This window comes from Notamacropus eugenii, chromosome 5 (genome assembly GCF_028372415.1).
Source record: "Notamacropus eugenii isolate mMacEug1 chromosome 5, mMacEug1.pri_v2, whole genome shotgun sequence".
Lineage (NCBI taxonomy): Eukaryota > Metazoa > Chordata > Mammalia > Diprotodontia > Macropodidae > Notamacropus > Notamacropus eugenii.
In genome coordinates this window covers 410916252-410930304 of record NC_092876.1, presented here as the reverse complement: position 1 = coordinate 410930304, position 14053 = coordinate 410916252, and the positions used below count along the sequence as shown (strand labels likewise).

Here is a 14053-nt window from a genome sequence, read left to right as displayed (position 1 = left end):
TATACCAGTGATAATATACCAAAATGTATCCTAGTGTGAAGGAGCTATTTAGATGGGAGAGAGAAAGGATCTCAGTTCAACCAAAAGAAAGGCTCTGATCTCACCCCCACAGGGAAATGCCCCAGAGTGTCCAGAGACTTGTGGGGGTTCAGCTCCCCTTGCATGTTGGCCTTCCAAAGTCTTTTGTCTCTCTTGTTGTCTCTCATTTTTTAAAAAATATTTATTTATTTTTAGATTTAAACAGATTTCTGTTGAAAATCTTTCACAAGATTTTGAGTTCCAAATTTTCTCCCCATCTCTCCCATATGCCCCCCTCAAGACAACATGCATTCTGAATACTACTTCCCTCAATCTGCCCTCCCTTCTGTCACACCTCTCCCTTCTCTTATCCCCTTCCCCTCTATTTTCTTGTAGGGCAAGATAGATTTCTATATCCCTTTGCCTGTATATCTTATTTTCCAGTTTCATGTAAAAATAATTTTTAGCATTTGTTTCTAAAACTTTGTGTTCCAACTACTCTTCCTTCCTCCCTGCCCACACATCCCCACTGAGAAGCAAGCAATTCAATATAGGTTATACATTTGTAGTTATGCAAAACACTTCTATAACAGTCATATTGTGAAAGACTAACTATATTTCCCTCCATCCTATCCTGCTCCCCATTTATTCTTTTCTCTCTTTTGACCCTATCCTTCTTCAAAACTGTAAGGAGGTGATTGGTGAATTCTTTCCATTTCTATTTCATTCTCTGGTTCTAGAATATCAGCAGTTTTCCTTGAAAATTTCTTGGAAGATGATATCTAGGCTCTTTTTTTGATCATGGCTTTCAGGTAGTCCAATAACTTTTAAATTGTCTCTCCTGGATCTATTTTTCAGGTCAGTTATTTTTCCAATGAGATATTTCACACTGTCTGCTATTTTTTCATTCCTTTGACTTTGTTTTATAATTTCTTGATTTTTTCAAAAAATCATTAGCTTTCATCTGCTCCATTCTAATCTTAAGGAATTATTTTCTTCAGTGAACTTTTGGACCTTCTTTTCCATCTGGCCAATCCTGCTTTTTAAGATGTTCTTCTCCTCGTTGGCTTTTTGGATCTCTTTTGCCATTTAGGTTGGTCTATTTTTTGAAGTGTTATTTTCTTCAGCATTTTTTGGGGGTCTCCTTTAGCAAGTGGTTGACTCATTTTTCATGATTTTCTTGCGTCACTCTCATTTCTCTTTCAAATTTTTGCTCTACTTCTCTTACTTGATTTTCAAAATTCTTTTTGAGCTCTTCCATGACCTGAGACCAATTCATAGTTTTCTTGGAGGCTTTGGATGTAGGAGCTTTGACTTGGTTGTCTTCTGTTTGTATACTTTAGTCTCCCTTATCACCAAAATAAGATTCTGTAGTTTGTTTCTTTTTTTGGTTTATGCTCATTTTCCCAGCTATTTACTTGACTTTTGAGCTGTTTGTCAAGGTAGTTCTCTGCTTTCAGTGAGGGTCGGGGGTGTACTGCCAGATGCTGGATCCTCCCACAGCCTGTGGGCCTAGAGCTCCAGAAATAGTTAACATTGCTGCCACTGCTACTTCTGGCACTGCCCTTGCCCCTGCTGTTGATACTGTGGGCTCCTCCTCCTGTGGCTCCTCCACTCCCTCCACCATCCTGGGGCTGGGGTCCCAAGCACTCTCCTCTCTCACACAGGTTTCACAGGTTTTTTCCACTGACCTTCCAATTTATACTGGACTTTTTGCAGTCATGAAGTCTGGAAACCACCACAGGTGCCAGAGATTCAGTCCCCCCAAGGCATGCTCACATCCCATCTATGCTGGTGTGGCATGATAGACACTTCCCAGTGACCTTCCAGGCTGTTTTGGGCTTGAGATTTGCTTCACTCTGTCCTTCTGTGGGTTGTGAAGCTCTAGAATTTGTTGAGAGTCATTTTTTACTGATATTTGGCTGGGTTTGGGGGTAGAGGACTAGAAAGTTCCTGCTGTTACTCTGCCATCTTGGCTCTGCCCCCATGAGCCTTTTTCTTTAGCCTTTTGAAATATCTTTCTATGAAATTTCCTATCCTTTACTGTACTTGCAATGCAGTTTTCTGTAATCTTGACTCTGGTTCCTTAGTACTTGAACCCTGGCTGCTTATAATACTTTTACTTTGACCTGGAAATCTAAATTTCAATCAATAATGTTCTTTGATTTGTTTGATTTGGGATATTTTTCAATATGTTGTTGGATAGATTAATTGTTTTCCACTTTGCCCTCTAAATCTAATGAATATGAGCAATTAAAAGATGATATTTTTGAAGAGGTAGTTAGATGAGACAGTAGATAGAGGGCTGGATCTGGAGTCAGGAAAACCCAAGTTCAAATCTGACGTTAGACATTTACTAGTTTTATGACTCCATGTAAGTCACTACTTTTGTCTACTTTAGTTTCTCAATCTACAGAATGAAAATAATTGTATCATATAGCTCTCTGGGATGTTGTGAGGATCAAATGAGATACCTTATATAAATTGTTTTGTAATATGCAATGTAAATGCTAGGTATTGTTATTATTTGCTAACTTAATGCAGCATATAAATGCTAGCTTATTATGATTAATTTTTGAAATATGGCGTATAGGTCATGTGTTTGGCCATAGTTTTCAGGGAACCGAGGTATTCTTCTGTCTCTGCCTTTTTGTTGTTCTATGTATGTATTGGTTGAAACTCCGTTTCTGCCTGCCTCTTCTGGCAAAATCACTAGCCTTTCATTGTGTTAGTCCCTTACTTATAGGCCACAAATATATCGGGTCTCATGCTTCCTCAAATGCCCTCATTCCCCATAAATGGGCTGCCCATTGCCCAAACAATGCTTTTTTTTTTTTATATTAGTTCCTTTAGCTCATTTGGAAGGACTTGAGATATACACATAGCCTTGTCCCACCTTACTGTGCAGAGATCTCTATTCCCTAACATAGCTCCTACAGATCATAACTACAGATCAAACCTCCTGGTTTCAGACACTATTTATCAGACTTCAGGTTGACTTCAGAGCTGCCCCTGGTTCATTGTCCCCCATATTCCCTGCAGGTTTCTGGTTATCTCATGCAGTCCTGGACTGGATGGAGATGTTTATTAGTGGATTTTCATATGACCATCTAATAGAAAGTCCAGTAAAGCATTTTAACATATTTAATCATTGTAGATTTTACTTTATAGTAGCATGGCATAGCATGGCAACTTGGGTATAATGTCTAACTGACATTCAGGAAGAGAAGGAGCACAGCATGTGATACATAGTATATGTTAATAGATATTATTGAATATTGACTATTTATCATGGTTCAAATCCCACCTTTGTCACTTTCTAGTGGTCTGACTATGGCCAAGTCACTGAAACTCTCTGAACCTCAGTCCTCTTATATATGCAAAATGAGAGTAATAGTACTTTTAGTACCTATCTCATGGAATTGTTTTGAGGGCAACTTGAAATAATGTAAGTAAAGCACTTTGCAAATTGAAAAATGCTATATAAATATTTATTATTATTATTGTTTTAATAGCAAAAAGATCCTGTAGGAGTAGGATACAGTATAGACATGTGGGAAGTGAAGAAGAAAGAAGTATCAGACAGTCGGGTAGGAAGTGTAAAAAGGGAAATGAAAGGGTACCAAAGACAAGTGTCTCCTACTACACTTTTTGTTTTTGAGCCAGTGTGGATCTGGTTTCAAATCCCATCTTGGAAACTTACTAGCTATGTGACCCTGGGCAAAATCACTTAACCTCCCTCAGCTTCTATTTCCTCATCTGTAAAATGATAGAGTTGTACTAGAGGGCCTCTGAGGTAACAGATGAGGAAACTGAGGCATATAGGGTTAAGTAACTTGCCTAGGGTCACACAGCTAGTGAGTATCTGAGGCTAGATTTGAACTCATGAAAATGAATCTTCCTGCCTCCAGTCCTGGAACTCTGTCCACGGTGCCACCTAGCTGAAATATAGCTATATAGAAATAGAGGAGTTTAAAGGAGGGGTAATTTTTGGGGAAGACAATAAGTTCCATTTTGCACTAATTGAATTTGGTGTCTGGAGAGTTTGAAAGTGTCAGTGAGGAATGAGAATACTCTTCTTAAAGAAAGGTTAATTGAGCTAAGGTGCACCTAATACTAGAGAGGATGCAGTAACTTCTAAGAAACTAAGGTTTCCATAACAAGAACATGGAAAGAATGTGAGAAGTTCAGGACAAAGAGATGCTTGTTAACAGGCTTAGAGGTAGTGGAAAGCTGCAGAATTGCATGAAGCAGGGCAGAGTAGGTGTAGCTTCCACATGAGACAAGAAGGTAATAGGCAGTAGGTTCCTGAACAAGGAGGCTTCCAAACCCAAATAAGGGAAGGTACCTACTATCATTGCTCAAGAGGTAGTAGTTCCTTTTTAGTTTTTTTTCCTCTAGGTCTCAGCTACACCCATGTTTTAAAGATCTTCAGGAAGCTGGTCAATTCTGAGGTCCTCTAAAGCTCTTGGGACAGTCCTTCTTTTTCCAGGAAGTCTACTGCCTTATTTCTGACTTACTTCCTTAGAGTAAGCAGGGAAACCCCAGTGGTTCTGGTACCAACCCCTTATCCTGGGTATCTAGATAAGAGTTATAGAATGGATTGGTAGGTAGTTTGCTTACCAAAATTTATCCAAATTAAGATCATTCTATTTCATTGTAACTAGAAAACCAGTGTGATTTTATGATGATTAATGGTTATATTTGCAACTTTTTCTACTCTTTAGATACATTCCACAATCTCCTAATTTACTCCAAATTTCCCAAAAGCCATATGTATTTGGTAGAAAGGTTTTACTTGTTTTTCTTTAAGCAAAATTTGTTAATCATGTATCTCTATAGAGGTAGCATCTGGAATCAAGCCCATGATGCTAATCTTATTAACAGAATATATGTTGTTGGGTTTTTTTTTTAAGAAAAAATTGAGCTACTTAACAAGATGAAGGTAATTAAGCTTGATAAACTGTCCTTACAACTCAGCAATGAGAACAAGTCCAAAAACTGCAGCCAAAATGAATAAAAATGACTTCCCAGAAGTTGATATTACAGGCAGGACAGTTGGTCCTTAGGAGGTTGAGCAATGGACAGTGGAGGTCAAAATGACTTGTACACCACTGGACTGGAACCTGTAACTGCTGGGTCATTGGGCTCCAGGTTAGTATTGTTAATTCTTAGTGACATTGTCTTGTATTATATTATAGGACCTAGACTGAAAGGTCCATTGACATAGAATTAAAGGGTGGAGAAAAAATATAATTTCTTGATGATGTCATCTCCCTATCATCAACACACACAGACACACATGTGCGTACATACTCTCTCTCTCTCTCTCTCTCTCTCTCTCTCTCTCTCTCTCTCTCTTTCCTTCTCTGTCATATAAATAGAATACATAGAATGCCAGAGATCTAAAAGAAGGAAAAAAATGTTGTTTTCCATATTAAAAAAATACTAGCTATGAATGATGTCTGTATATCTGTATTAAGGTTTTCTTTTGAAGGAACACCTTTAGAAGCATCAAATACATTTTATGACTATTTAAAATTCCTGCTTTAAACCTTTAAAAAATCCCCACATTTTTATGATATACATATAAGGTACATATACCTCAAGTAAGTGGTTTATGTGTCATGAACAAGTTATCCCATGCTTAAGGTAAGTAGTTAGTAATTATTATATTATATTATTTTATTATAAACTCTATATAAATTCCAAATATATCCATGCCATGATACATTTTGCTATGCAATCTCTTATTCAATCTGTATGTTTTCTAAGTTTCTTTCTACTAAGGTTAAATGTTTTAGATTATCAGATTCTATTAGATTTCTATCAGAAATCCATAGATTGTAAATCTATTTGATTCTAAATTATTATAGATTATTAGAAATCATAAACAAATTAAGAATTTATACAATTGGAAATCTCCAAAGATTTGAAACTAATGGAATTATGTGGTGGGTGAGGTCAAAACAAGAACTCAGATTTTTTTTGTTGTTGTTTATTAAAGATATCTATGAGCCTACAACTACCTGGGTCTTCCTTTTTTGTTTTTTTTGTAACTAGTAAAGGTTTGTGATGTGCTATCATATAGATGGAAGAAAATCTGTGGTCACTAGCAGTCTTTGTGACCATGAGAAAAAGAACATAGCTACGTTTGCTATAAAGTGAGTTTGAGGTTTGGAAGAACTGTTGGTGTGAACCAAAGAAATGCCATTGGAAAGTGCTTGTCAAATTCCACTCTACTTTAAACCATAGTGCTCTCCTCTTTGAAACCATAAACTTAAACCATGGCCTTAACTGTGCCTATTGGCTTGGGAGTCACTCATAAAGTTTTTCCACATATGTATGATGTTGAAAAGAAATGTTAGAACTTCTACTATTTTGAATGGTGGAAGCAAAAATAATTTGACTTACATTGTGAGCTTCTGAATATAATACTAGCATAGGGATAGAGGATAAGTGAAGAAGTGTTAGTTCATGTCTTTGTGTATTGAACTGCCTTGGGTGTCATCCAGTGAGAAGATCTTTTGTGTTTTCTCTCATGGGAATTACAACAGATACATTTAATTTGGAATATATAGGAGATGGGGTTAAATCTTGCAGTGATCTTGATACCTAGAGATGCAGAATTTCCCAAGCCTGCAAAAAGTAAGAGAGAGATTCACAGAATCATAAAATATTTGGTCCATTTCTTTTATATGTTAAGGAAGCTGAAAATCCAAGAAGTTATGTGAATTGGCTCAGGTTACAGATCTCATTAATGGTAGGGTTGGCACTAGGTCTTACTATAGAGCCTAAATTTCAGTGTTCTTTACACTAAGATTGTTTTTGGTGCTGCTGTTCAGTCATGTCTGACTCTTTGTGATTCCTTTTGGGGTTTTCTTGGCAAAGATGGAAGGATAGTTTGTCATTGCCTTCTCCAGCTCATTTCATAGACTGAGAAAACTGAATAACTTGCTTAGGGTAACACAGGTAGTCAGTGTTTGAGGCCAGATTTGAACTTAAGACTCCAGGCCCAGCCTTCTATCACTGGACCACCTAGTTGCCATTTTTATACTACTACACAGCACATTCGATCACTTTATGGGCAGAGAAATACAATTATAGCGTGGTCGTCGATTGAATTTTTCCATTTTTCCATGTTATCACGAGTGATGTTACATCAATCTGTATTCTCAGTACCTAGCATACTAGGCCATTATAATATATAGGATTGTAGGCTCATAGGACCATAGACATAGAACTGGTAGAGATCTATCTAGTCTATGGTATAGAAGTGGTAAAATATAAAGGTATCAAGTCCATGTAACAGAGCTCTGGTTCTTCAGTAGCAGCGGCTGTAACAAACTGGGCAGCTACTTGCAGGGTGGCAGTAGTGAGGAAACCATTATCTTTTGCAATACTGATCAGTATATTTTGGCAATAAAGGCATCCCTACACAGGGCAAGGTGCCCATTGCTTGTTCATGGCCTCAGAAAATTTGCTCAGGGCTTTTCTGTTGAGGCATTGCATTTGGCAGAACATTTTGTTGTCATTGAATTTGTCTGACAATGCTGGCAATTTGCTGTCGAGGCTGTTGCAGAGAAGTTTATAAATTTATGTATAAGAATCACTGGTGTTTTTTCCAATGTGTTTTACCTAGGTAGAAAAAGTCATGGAGGTATTCATAGGTAAGGCTGAAAATAGAAGCTGTGTTGCTGTCCAAACTACTCAACTTTATTCTCCTGGCATATCCACTAAAAAAATGTAGGTTCTTCCCCCTTCTACCTTTTAAAACCAGGAAGATATATTTACAAGATAGTCCCTGTGTTTCTTAAGAATCCATATAAACCTACCAGAAAGGGGATAAGAATAAAAGGGAAAATTGCTTTCAGAATCTTACTGTGTCATATTTCATAACAAGAAAAGGTCACACTCCTTTGTTCTTTTTTCTTAAAAAAAGTAAAGATATTCCTTAATAATCTATACATCTGGACAGACAGAATGATATCACAGACACATACAATTACAATGAATGAATTCTAGGCTGAAAACTGCAAATGTAACTGTCCAAGTACTATCTAAGCAATATGACTGAGAGTAGTATCTCCTCCTTTTTAGGAGGGAAGCAGGGTGGTTGAGAAAAGATAGAGCCAATCAATCAATCGATAAACATTTATTAAGCATCTACTATGTGCTAGAGTATCTGCAAGGACCTCAGCATACACAGGTGGGTCTGCTGCACAGGTTCTTAGATCTGCTTTACTAAAAGGAAATCAACTTTTGAGGGGTCAATAATCCCTTTAATCAAACACATATATCATTCACTTAGTTGAGGGGAAAAAGTCAGCACCCTGAACTTCAGAGAAAATACAGAGAAATAAAGACCGACAGGGCTTCCAACTGTCTGATCATAAGCAATACATACTTCACAGATCAACAGACAGATCCAGCTATCTGACTGTATACATAATTACCAGAGAGAGAAGCACCAACATCTAGGTTTTCAAAACTGGGGACTCCTTAGCAGCTATCCAGAGTCTCCTCTGACCAAACACTTCCAATGAGTAAACCCCAAAGTAAAACCTCACCTCAGAGTATTTACACATTTTTCAGAACTGCAAGGCAGGACCCTCTAACCCAGTGCCTCAGTAGAAATTAGCAAAAGGTATGGAGGTCTATTAATGGGTGGGGAAGATCTTTTACTCTTCCTTCCACACACCATTAACCTTACATTAACATTATAGCTAGGCACTATGCTAAGTGCTGGGAATAAAAAAAAAAAAAAAAGAGGCAAAAGACAGTTCCTACCCTAAAAGAGCTTACAATCTAATGGCAAAGACAGCAGGTAAATGGATTTGTATGTGAAAAGTTTAAGAATTTCTGTATAAGAATCACTGGTATTTTTCCAATGTACTTTATGTAGGTGGAAAAAGCATGGAAGTATTCATAGGTTAGGCTGAAAATAGAAATTGCTATCAGAAGCTGCTATAAACAAAGCAAGTTATATACAAGATAAATAGCAAAAAATAGAGGGAAGATACTAGAATTGAGAGGATTTGGGGAAGGCTTTCTATTGAAAGTGGAATTTTAGTTGAGAATTAGAGAAAGTCAAGGAAAGCAATACTTGGAGAGGAGGGAGAACATTCCAGGCATAAGGACAACCAGAGAAAATGAAAGATGGAGTGTCTTGGTTGTGGAACAACTAGGAGGCCGGTGTCACTGGAATCAAAGTTCATGTTAGAAGTAAGTTGTGAGAAGACTGGAAATGTAGAAGAGGGCTAGATGATGAAGGATTTTGAATGCACAACATATTATTTTGTATTTAATCTTAGAGACAATAGGGAGCCAGTGGAGTTTATTAAGCAGTGTGTGTGTGTGTGTGTGTGTGTGTGTGTGTGTGTGTGCGTGACATGATCAGATCTGTGCTTTAAGAAAATCACTTTAGTGGTTGAATGGAGGGTAGATTGGAGTGGGGAGAGACTTGAGGCAGGTAGACCCACCAGGAGGTTATTTCAATAATCCAGGTGTGGGATGATAAGGGCCAACATTAGAGTCTATAATTCTAGTGTTAACTTGCCTTTTGCTCTAAACCAATGTTAAATTGAAACTCATAATTTTTAAAAGAAGCTTTTATAAAGGGATACTTACTGAGAAACTATAATAAGAATAGAAGTTATAAAGCATTCCTCTCCCAAGACCTAAGGGCACACTCTCCTCTAAGCCTTTTCAGTCTCTGGGGAAAGTGGTCTAAGCTTTAAGGCAGTTAAGATAAAGCATTTACTGTACCAAGTTCACTTTCTAATAAAGCATAACTCATGGATGAACTGTTTCTACATCCTCTTTGCTGCCTTTGATCCACTTCTATGCTGGGTCAAACAGGTCGCTAGGATTTTGCTCCTTACCTTGCTCAGCAGTCTTCAAAATCTGTCATGAACTCTAGCTCCCAGAACTTTGCTGAGTCTTTCTCCTGATCTTTCAAAGCTCATAGGCCAGTGCTCCTTCATTCAGGACCAAGAAAGAAGAAATGTAAAGATGAAAGAGACTGAAGCAACATGTTTATAGCCAAATGTTGGCCCGAGTTGGGAGATGAAATCCCAAGGACTTTCTCTCTCCACTCAGAGGCTTAGAGTCCTCTTCACTTGAACATAGATAGGAAACAAAATCCTGAACTCATACTTCTCTAAGAGGTGAAATAGTTCTTTCGATTTTGATTCAAATTGAGAAAAAGAAAAACGGTATCTGATTTTTGTCCTCAACAAGATAATCAATTTTTAAAAATCTTTCAAGAATTTTGAAATGCTTCCCGCACATTTTAGAGGAAAGTACTCAGATTTGTAATACCGTTTGTTGACTATAATTTCTTATGGTGTTTTTTTTTTCATTCTGACTATATTCCATTTCACAAGGTTGCATAATTAAAGTACAAAGTTAACATACAATTTTCCCTTTCTCTTTGAGAGAATTCATCAGCTGTGGCTTCTGAAAACATTGGAAAAAAACTTCATTTGAAGTCTTTCTATACTACGGTAAACAAAGCTCCCTCAAATATTACCTAACAATCTTGGTAATCAGTGCTTTTTAGAATCACTTAGGAAAATGCCCTAAGTGTATGACTAGAAACACCTTGTGGGAGGTTCTTGCAGCCCTGCAATGTCTCCAGAAGTGGCTGTGACTATTTGTGGTACCGCTATAAAGATAGGGATTGTGGAATATAGGGGTGTAAGACAGTTATTATTCTGCAGGTTTATTTGAGCTCACTCTCCAAACCACAGGTCATTAATAAGGTTCAGCATGAAATATCGGGGGCTATCATCAGTAGGAAACCAGGAATTATTCAAGATCAAGATTATTCAAATCTCTTGAGATTCTATTTAAAGTTTTACTTCTGACTACAGATATGTTTTTTTCCTTTTAAAGGAGATTAAATCTTATCATTTAATAGCTTTACAAATATATGCATATATAGATATGTAATATGCATATATATATATATATATATATATATATATATATATATATATAGTAAATATATACACATGGGACATATAAGGTGCTCAAGGAGGACTAGTACTTCTGGTCCGAGGGTGTCCTGAATATTTTTCAGGGCTGCTCATCTACCTTTGGTGTCCATCTGTCACCTAGCTCTCACCTGTGGTTCTAAGAAGCTGTGGTGTGCAGAGCTGTGAGACCCTGCTGAACTGTCTTGGCAGAGGGGAATAATCAACAGACCTCAGGATGTTGGTTGCTGTTGTCATGTTTGTCCTTCATTTTCGAAGAGGACCATGACATGGAGATGATGACATGACTTGCACTTGACTCTGATTTGAGTGAGAGAGGGCTGTGCAAGCTCACCAGCCTCACTTTCTCTTCCAGAGTCATCTGGGAACAGTGATCTGATATTCATCAGGATGACTGGAGATGGCCCAAGATGCATTGTGGGACCTTGGCAATTTTAGGCTAAGTTCTCATCAGATTTTCATTTTGAATGATATACACTCATTCAATGAATAGGCCCTTTTAAGTAGTTACTCAATGGATGGCCCCTTTTAATAAAAGAAAAAGAATTACCAAATATCAAACATGGAGGGGAAGACTCTCAGGATTTTTATGTAATAGAAAAATAGTTATTATTTAGTAATTACATTGACTCTGTGCTAGGTAGGTAAGGACCTGGTGGTCAATCTATGAACTGCAGAGTGAACTGGACTTAAGGCTTGTTCTTTGAGCAAGAAATGTAGCCAGTAAACCCTAGAAAGAAAAGGCAATTTTGGCCATGGAAGTGTACCTTCCCCTGGGTAGAGCACCAGAGGAGAGGAGAAGAGAGGAGAGAAAAGGAGCAGAGAGGAGAGGGGAGGGGAGGGGACAGGAGGGGAAGGGAACAGAGGGGAGGGGAGGAAAGGGGAGGGGAGGCCAACAGGCCTCAAACCCATTGGTGAGTTAGGGGGATGTCTACCCAAGATTGTGAAGACTTCTCCTGGTGGATGAGAACAATTTTTTCCCAACAGCCACGAAGATAGCTGAAGTAAATACCGTAGAGCATTTAGAGTTTGGTCATATACTGAATCCCAGGCCATTGTCAGTTATTCTGACTTTTGTCTTACCACTGGACTTCAATGACTGGAAGAGAGAGTGAGGCTGAAGACTTTGTTCAACTTTACCTCACTTAAGTCCAATTGATTCATGAGTCAAGACATCATTATTTAATGTCATCGGTCCTCTTCAAGAATGAAAGACAAACAACAATAATATTAGTGTACATTATTTATATCTATATATAATATTAGGAAATGTTCACTGGTATTACCCATTTATTAAAAAACATGCATTCAATGGTAGTTACAGTCTAGGGGAACTTTATAGTCCTTCCCCTAACATGTCCCCTGGGGATGAACTAGATCTTTGGGGGATTCATTCTTGTTAGTACGAAGGACTGTTAGGATTTTGAACAATTCATTAAATTCTGCAGGGTATTACCCCATACACTGATAATTTGGCTCCTGGAAGCTAATCCTGACACTGCTAATCTTTGTGTTAGAACTTCAGATACTGAGCCTCACATCATCTGTCCGTTAAAATTATGCTTGCTTGGTGATTACATCTTCCTGACCTCTCTGTAGTCTCTTACACTACAGATCACCCTATTTTCCTTAATACTCTCTTCTCTCTGGGGTTTCATGACATTGTTTTTCCTGGTTCCCCTTTTGCCCCTCTGATTGCTCTTTCTCAGGCTGCTTTGCTATGTCTTCATCTAGGTTGCACCTGCTGACCAAGAATGTCCCCCACAACTCTGTGGAGTCCTCTTCTCTTCTAACTCTATACTATTTCACTTGGTAAACTCATCAGTTCCATGGATTTAATCACCATCTCTATGCAGATTGATTCTCATTTACATTTGTCCAGGTCTAGCCTTAATCTGACAATCAGTTTTGCATTTCCAACTCCTCTTAGACATCTTTAATTTGAATATCCTGTAGACATTTTAAATTCAATATGACCAAAACTTAATTTATTAACTTTTCTCCAAAGCTTTCTTCTCAGCTTCCCTGCTACTGCCAAGAACACTAGTATTCTCTGTCACTTAGGCTCTGACTTAGGGGTTATCGTCGGCTCCTTGCTTTCTCACACCTTCCCTCGTATTCAATCAACAATTAAGCAACATCTCTTGTTTATGCCCACTTCTATCCTCTGAAACTGACATGACCTTGCTACTGGTCTTCATCATCATCCATAGACTATGACAATTGTCTTCTGTTGGTTTCCCTTCCTCAAGTCTTTCCTCATTCCAGTTCATCTTCTACGCAGCTGCCAAACTGCTCCTCTTAAAGTATAGGTCTGACCACGTCACACCTTATAAAAAAAAACCCTAGTGACTCCCTCTTATTTACAGGTTAAAACATAAAATTTTCTGTTGGGCTTTTTGAAACCCTTCATACTCTGGATCCTTGTTATCTTTGTAATTTTTTTATACCTTATTCTACTCCACACACTCTGCTATCTAGTGATATTCTCTTAAATGACCTCCAGGCTGCATTTTTCAGTGGCTGTTCCAAATGGCTAGAGCTTCCTCCTTCCTCTTTTCCATTTCTTGTTTTCCTTAACTTCATTCAATTCCCAGGCAAAATGTCATCTTTTAAAAGGAGTCTTTCTCAATCTTCCTTGATACTATTGCCTTCTCTCTAACATTATCTCCAATGTATGTGTTATATATGTGTGTGTATGTGCATATATATGTACAGATATATGTGTGCATGTGCACATATAAGTATACATATATATTTGTGTATGTACAAATATAAACAGACACACATATATGGCTATGTACCTGTCTTGTTTGTACATTTTAATTTTCATGTTGTTTCCCCATAGAGACTGTGAGCTTCTCCAGAACAGGGACTTTTTGGCTTTTCTTTGTACCCCAAAGCTTACTTCTCCCCCAAGGCTTCCTTGTCCCCCAAATACCTGACACATAGTAAGGGCTTAATAAATGCTTAGTGACTTAACTCAGCTTCATTTGATGCATCCAGAATTCTCCAGTAAAAGGTATTATTCCAAT

General features: G+C 37.8%; 1 long non-coding RNA gene across 1 annotated transcript in view; it reads right to left on the bottom strand.

Annotated features, from left to right (window-relative positions):
* Positions 1-9681: 9681 nt before the first annotated feature.
* Positions 9682-14053, bottom strand: part of LOC140506970 (uncharacterized) — a 115974-nt gene continuing 111602 nt past the window's right edge. The window contains exon 3 of the long non-coding RNA XR_011968173.1: positions 9682-9998. This is a non-coding gene — a long non-coding RNA (uncharacterized lncRNA). The remainder of the gene's footprint in view (positions 9999-14053) is intronic.